Here is a 5,951-nt window from a genome sequence, read left to right on the forward strand (position 1 = left end):
GGGGGCTGCGCCGCCCCGCCGGCGCCCGCAGGGGGCGCGCGCGCTCTCGGGCCGCCCGGCGGCGCGCGCCGCCTCCTCCTGCTCGTTCCCCGCCCCTGCCCGGGCCGGCGGCGGCGCGCGCGCGGCGCTCCCTGCACGGCGCGAGGGGCTCGCGCGGCGCGGGGGGGGCGAGACAAAAGGCTCGGGCGGCCGAGGCGCGCGCGCGGCCGCGCGAGCCCCGCCCGGGCCCGGCCGCCACGAGGCGCTGCGGCCGCGGGGCCGCCGCGGGAAGGGGCGTGCGCGGCGCGGCGGCGGCAGCCGGGAGGGACGGGGGTCCGGCGGCGGCTCCGGGCTGCCGGCTCCGTCCGTCCCTGTGTGTTTGGAGCGGAGGAAAGATGGCAGCGGCTGCACTTCCTCTTGCACTTTCACCCCTGGGGGGAGGAGAAGGAGGGGGCGATACCACCCCCCCTACAAAAATCCAGCGGGGGCCCCCCGGCTGCTGCTCCCCGACCAAGCGCCGCCGCCGCCGGCCCCGGTCCGGGCCCCGCCCGCTTCGACGCACCCTCACCACCGGCGCCGCAAACTTTCCTCTCTTCTTTGGACGAGAAGACCCCCACCCTATTCACGGAGACCCCCCCTCCAGCCACTCGGGCTCCCCCCCTGCCCCCCCGCTTCCTGCCCCCCTCCCTCCCCGCATCCGCCAATGCAAGAGCAGCCAGAGCCAGCAGGCCGGCCCCCACCCCGCCCGCCCGCGGGGGCTGGGGGCTGCAGTCTCCCCCTTCCCCAGCACCGATCCTCCAATGCCGAGCCGGCAGCGAGGCCCCCGCCCGCGGCTCACGGGGGTGGTGGGGCTGCGCTCGCCCCCTCCCCCAAATATCCGGGCTGCAGCTCGCCCCCCAGGCCCCCCTCCCGCTAGAGAGAGGAGGAGGGGCCGGCGGGGGGGGCTGCAGGCAACCTTCCCCCCTCCCCAGGCGCGAATCGTCCAATGCAAACCCTCCCGGAGCTGCAGAGGCGCAGAGCGGCCCCCACCTCCTCGGCTCGCCTGAGGAGAGCCGATCCCAGAGGGGCCAGGGGCTGCAGCGCGGACCGGCCTCCCCCCGGTCTTTCATTGCATTTCTCACCCCCACCCCCCGTACCGCGATCAACTCTCAGCCTCGCTGGAAGAGCGAGGCGCCGGCATTGTGGGGGAGGGAAGGGGTACAGCGGGAATTCTTCCAGTGCGAAAATGCCCTCCCCTCGGGAGCGGTCGGGAGGAACGGTACCCGCGGGCCGGGGGCTGCGGGAGGCACGGGCAGCTCACAGCCCCGAGTGCGTCCATGTTGGGGGAACTGCTGCCCGCGGAGCCCCTCCCGCGCACACCGGGTTCCCACGGCGCCCGGAGCGCCCCACGCCCCAGCGCGGCGAGGCTCCCGCTCCCTCAAGTTACCCTTCCCCGGGCCCAGGTTAAACGCTCCGAAACGCGCTGCCGAATTCACTGCGCGGGCTGCCTGGACTGTCCTAGTGCTGAATCTTCCCTGTGTGCTCGAGGTCTCTCTGGGAAGAGCTGCTATTCCAACATCATCATTACACATTTGCGTCTGAAATCTGCTTTCTGTCTCAGAGAGGAATTTTTCTCTGCTTTTTGAAGAAAACATCTCCCCCCACACACATCACACACACATTCCCCAAAGAGAGTTCTTTGTGTTGTTAAAGACAACGCTTGGAAAAAAGTGTTCAAGGACACTTTTTTTGCATTTGTAACATCAAGCCTAATTAAGAATGCTTGGACCACCTATTCACGATCTAATATCGTCACTTAAACTATTCTGTGGAAAATAGTGAACTTGGCGCATGTGAGGGCATCACAAACTACAGAGCCTTCCAAAAGCTCAAACCCAGCACTTGAATTAAACAGTGGTGGAACTGAAAAAGCATTCTGGGTACTGATGTGCAAATGAGCACACCAAGCTTCCAACTTCCAAAATATTACATTAACACTTAAGGCCACTCAGTGCCCTCAGATTTTTCCTGCTTTCTATAGGAATTGTTTGTCTCTACTGCAGTCAGAATATTACCAGTAACTTTTTATTACTGCATTATGTGTGCACACACTCTGATATGAACATATACTTCGAGAAATTCGAAGTGGAGTGGTAGCAATGCTGACAAACCCAGCTTAAATACACTCTGTTATAGATAACACAGTGCTCCTATTCTCTTAAGTCTGTGTGCCACAGGCACCCAAGTTGTACTTGCTACAGTGAAGAAAATCATGTTTAACTCACTAGCCAGGCTGCAAGAACACACACACACACACACACACACACTCACACACTCACACACGGAGCAGTTAAAGAATCTGGAATTTGCTTATCTTTCCTAGTGGCTTTGGACAGTTGTGTGCCTTTCCCCCAGTGGCTTATTAATTTGCTTTCTTTTAGCCCCCCCAGCCTCCTGACATGGTTCCTGCTTCCTATTTCAGTTCCCTCCTCGCCTGTTCTTTGTCTCTCCTCTAGGCAGGGGGAGGGGGGTCCTGCCTCTCTCACAGCACTTTCCTCAGAACTTTCTCCAGTTGCCACGGAATGTTCTGGTTTCAGCTTCCAGCCCTCCTGTTTAAAAGGCAGCATCCAACACACCCTGCCTTGCTTCTCTGGGTAAAAGCTAAAACAACCCCAAAGCATGGCTGTTTCTTGGCAAGTGACCCTCTCACACTTGCCACGAGGATGCCAGATCAGCACACTGGGAGCTCACACTCCCAGTAGCTGCTGGATGCTCGTTCAAGATGACTGCCAGCACCTTGCAGTCCCGGGCAATCACAGGGACACCGACACTGCCCTTAGCCTTGGCTCCCCAGCACTCTGCCGTGGCAGTGGCAGCAGCTCTCCTCTTGGTACTTCCAGTCTTTCTGCACTGGCTTACCACACCTTACAGCTCTACCAACACACTTAAAGAACATTTTCTGGTCCCAAACTTAGCTTGCCTCAGAATATGGAACTATCGAAGTAGCCACTCAACTCGCATTTGTTATAACATTGCCAAATTTCCTCTGAAAATGAACAGGTACTAAAAACACTGAGCACAAATTTGGCTCATCACTATGAACAGACTTGTAAGGTGAAGTTCCCTAAATGTATTGTGATGACTAAATGGCATTTCTCCATATATAACTGTGTAAGCAGGCAGGAATGACTGCCTTTGAACTCAATTACCATCACAACTAGCAATTTACTTTTTGAAGACAAAGTTCCAGATAATGTGAAAGCAAGTTTAAAATTTCAATTTTAAAATTTACATTTTCTGTATCCAATGTTTCCTCTCCTTTTCAGATGATTCCTAACCTATTTTCTTTGATATCTTCTGCACTGGAATGTATTGAACTTCTTTTGAATCCATCCCTCTTTTAAATAAAGGCATTTTCCTCAGCTACTTTATTCAACTTCTCACTATTTCCTGTCTCACTTCTGCTCAAGGGAATTCCTGAGGTGTCCCTCAATGTTTTGCAGCTGCCTGGTGCCTGCTGAAGCACTTTGATTGGTATTTCAATAGTATTAATAATCCTCCTTTTCTCCAAACATGTGTGTACCATTTGGGACTCCACATTGTACATTGCTCGCTTCACTGCAGATCAATTGCTACTGGCCTTACTCAGAAGTGCAGACCTTAAATTGGTGTGCAAATATAGGAAGTAACAAAAGACTGTTACAGTTAAATCTGTTCAAACATATTTGGGTATATGTTAATTAGAGTTGAGTCATACCTATTTGTTCAACACTTTCAACTCGTGAATCTGTGTAGATCTTGAGGCTACTGAAATTTTTCAGAATAGTCCCATTATTATACTCTTTAAGAAGGTTAGTCACTATTTCACATGGATTATAATATTAGCAGAGACATTTGTGCATAGCACTTGTGCCAGCTAATCAGTCATATGAACCATTTCCTTTCTATGCATGTTCCACAGAAATGCACAGCACTGTGCAGTTCGTGGCACACTTGCAATTTCAGTGAGTACCTGTCAGTTTTTCTGAGCTTTCACTGGTATTTTAATTAACTGCTACTGATATAACAAGCAATTAATTCAGCATTCATTACTTTTTAGGTTGATTATTGCTTAAATTTAGTTTTTAAAGCTTGCTCAGTTTATTATTGGGAATCATCCCATGAGAGTGCCAACCCTAGCAGCAAGGATTCTCAGACTTGGAGACAGCAGTTTCCTCTGTAACCCAGACGTGGGTTTAGTCATTTGTCAGCTTTCTCCTCTAGAAGCAGATGAAAACTCTTTAAAAATACCCAGCACCCTCACAAAACTGACAGCAATAGGATGCTGTATGATGCTGTGGAAAATACACAGAAGGACTTACTTTGAAAGGACAAAACAGCATTGTTTGTTTTTCCTCTTTTTGATCACTCTTCTCTCTGCACTCGTGCTGTGTACTCTGTGTGTTGCATGGCAGTCCACGACAAAGTGTGGGGAGCTGATGCTAAACTATACAACTTTTAGCTGTTACACTAATTTTACACAGTCGTGGAAGCCAACCTTTGATACTTAATCTCCCTTTTGTTTCCCTCATTTCTTCAGTCTGCCCAGTTTAACTTACTCTAGACTGCCTGGAACCAAAGCAACCTGACCCATTCAAAACAAGATTGCCACATTAGGGATCTGTGCAATATGGAAATACAACCTAGGATTGCATCTGGTTAACTCCCAGTGAACTAGGCAGTCATGCCTACCTAAGCAAACCTGACAGACAACTTTTTCTCTTAAAACATACATTGCAATACAATCCTAAATATGCAATCCAAGCAACAAAGGTTTGGTATTTAGAGATTAACAGCTAAACTACTGTGCTGTCCCCAGGAAAACTCCTACCTAGATAACAAGTAAACTGGCATTAAAAGTAGTTAATCCTAGAAGACAACTAGGAACAGCTACATCTGTACATTTGACAGCATTCAAGAGACACAACTTTCTGTCTGTTAGCTCAAGAGTTAATTAAGATGTGAATTGCATCAACTCTCAGAGTCACTTCACCTCAGGCAATCAGTATTATGTTTCTATTGAAGATTCAGCACTATGGATTTAAAAAATCTTACATTTTGATAGAGGGTTTTCAAAATCTCTTTCCTCCAAACAGGCATGAAGCTGGCCCTTAGTCAACTCATTACAGCTCATTATAGTTTTGTCTCCTCTTCAGCATGAGCAGTTCTTCCCTGAAATACAATAATAGGGTTAATTAGCAGCTAGTTCTCAAATCAAAGTACAATTCATAGGGTGAATTTGCAAAACTGTAAAAATAAAAAAAACCACAAAACAACAAACTACACAAAAACCCACAGAAAGAAACCAGCTTAAAATGAACCAATTCTCTATATGCCTTAAGTTGCAGTTACTCTTTTTTCATGAGGAAACTCTGGCAGGTTCATTACAGTCCCATACCCATTATTCTTAAAATCTAAGTACTCAGATCACCGTTACCATTTGATACAGATTATTTTTCACTGGGCTGGTGATCGTTTCTGAGAGGATATGAAATTTCAAGATCCTTGTTTCACCTGAAATCCTGATTTCATTTCCTCCCTGTCACCTTCCCCCACTTTCTGAAATCCTGCACAAATCCCACCACCAATCTAGAAATGCAGCCCATAGCAAGCCCACAAACACACAGCATCAGCTGGTTGCCAGTACAGTCTGCAGCTTCTGGCATGAGGTGAATTACCAAAACCACAAGTGCTGTACTAACAGAGTGCCTCTAAAGCTAAAATGACCTTCTCGGTGCACTGTGAATAAACTTGATATCCACAAGTATTTGAGTTATTTATTAGAATATAAAAGAGGAGGGGAAAACCTCAAACCTGACTAGGTGAGCACACACTGCTTGTTTTAAACAAGGTACTTTATGTGATTTTAATGAAGCATATACAAGTTATCACAATTAATTTCATACTCACAGTATTTACCATGTATTGTACAATGATAAATTTTACATGGTTAT

This window comes from Catharus ustulatus, chromosome 18 (genome assembly GCF_009819885.2).
Source record: "Catharus ustulatus isolate bCatUst1 chromosome 18, bCatUst1.pri.v2, whole genome shotgun sequence".
Lineage (NCBI taxonomy): Eukaryota > Metazoa > Chordata > Aves > Passeriformes > Turdidae > Catharus > Catharus ustulatus.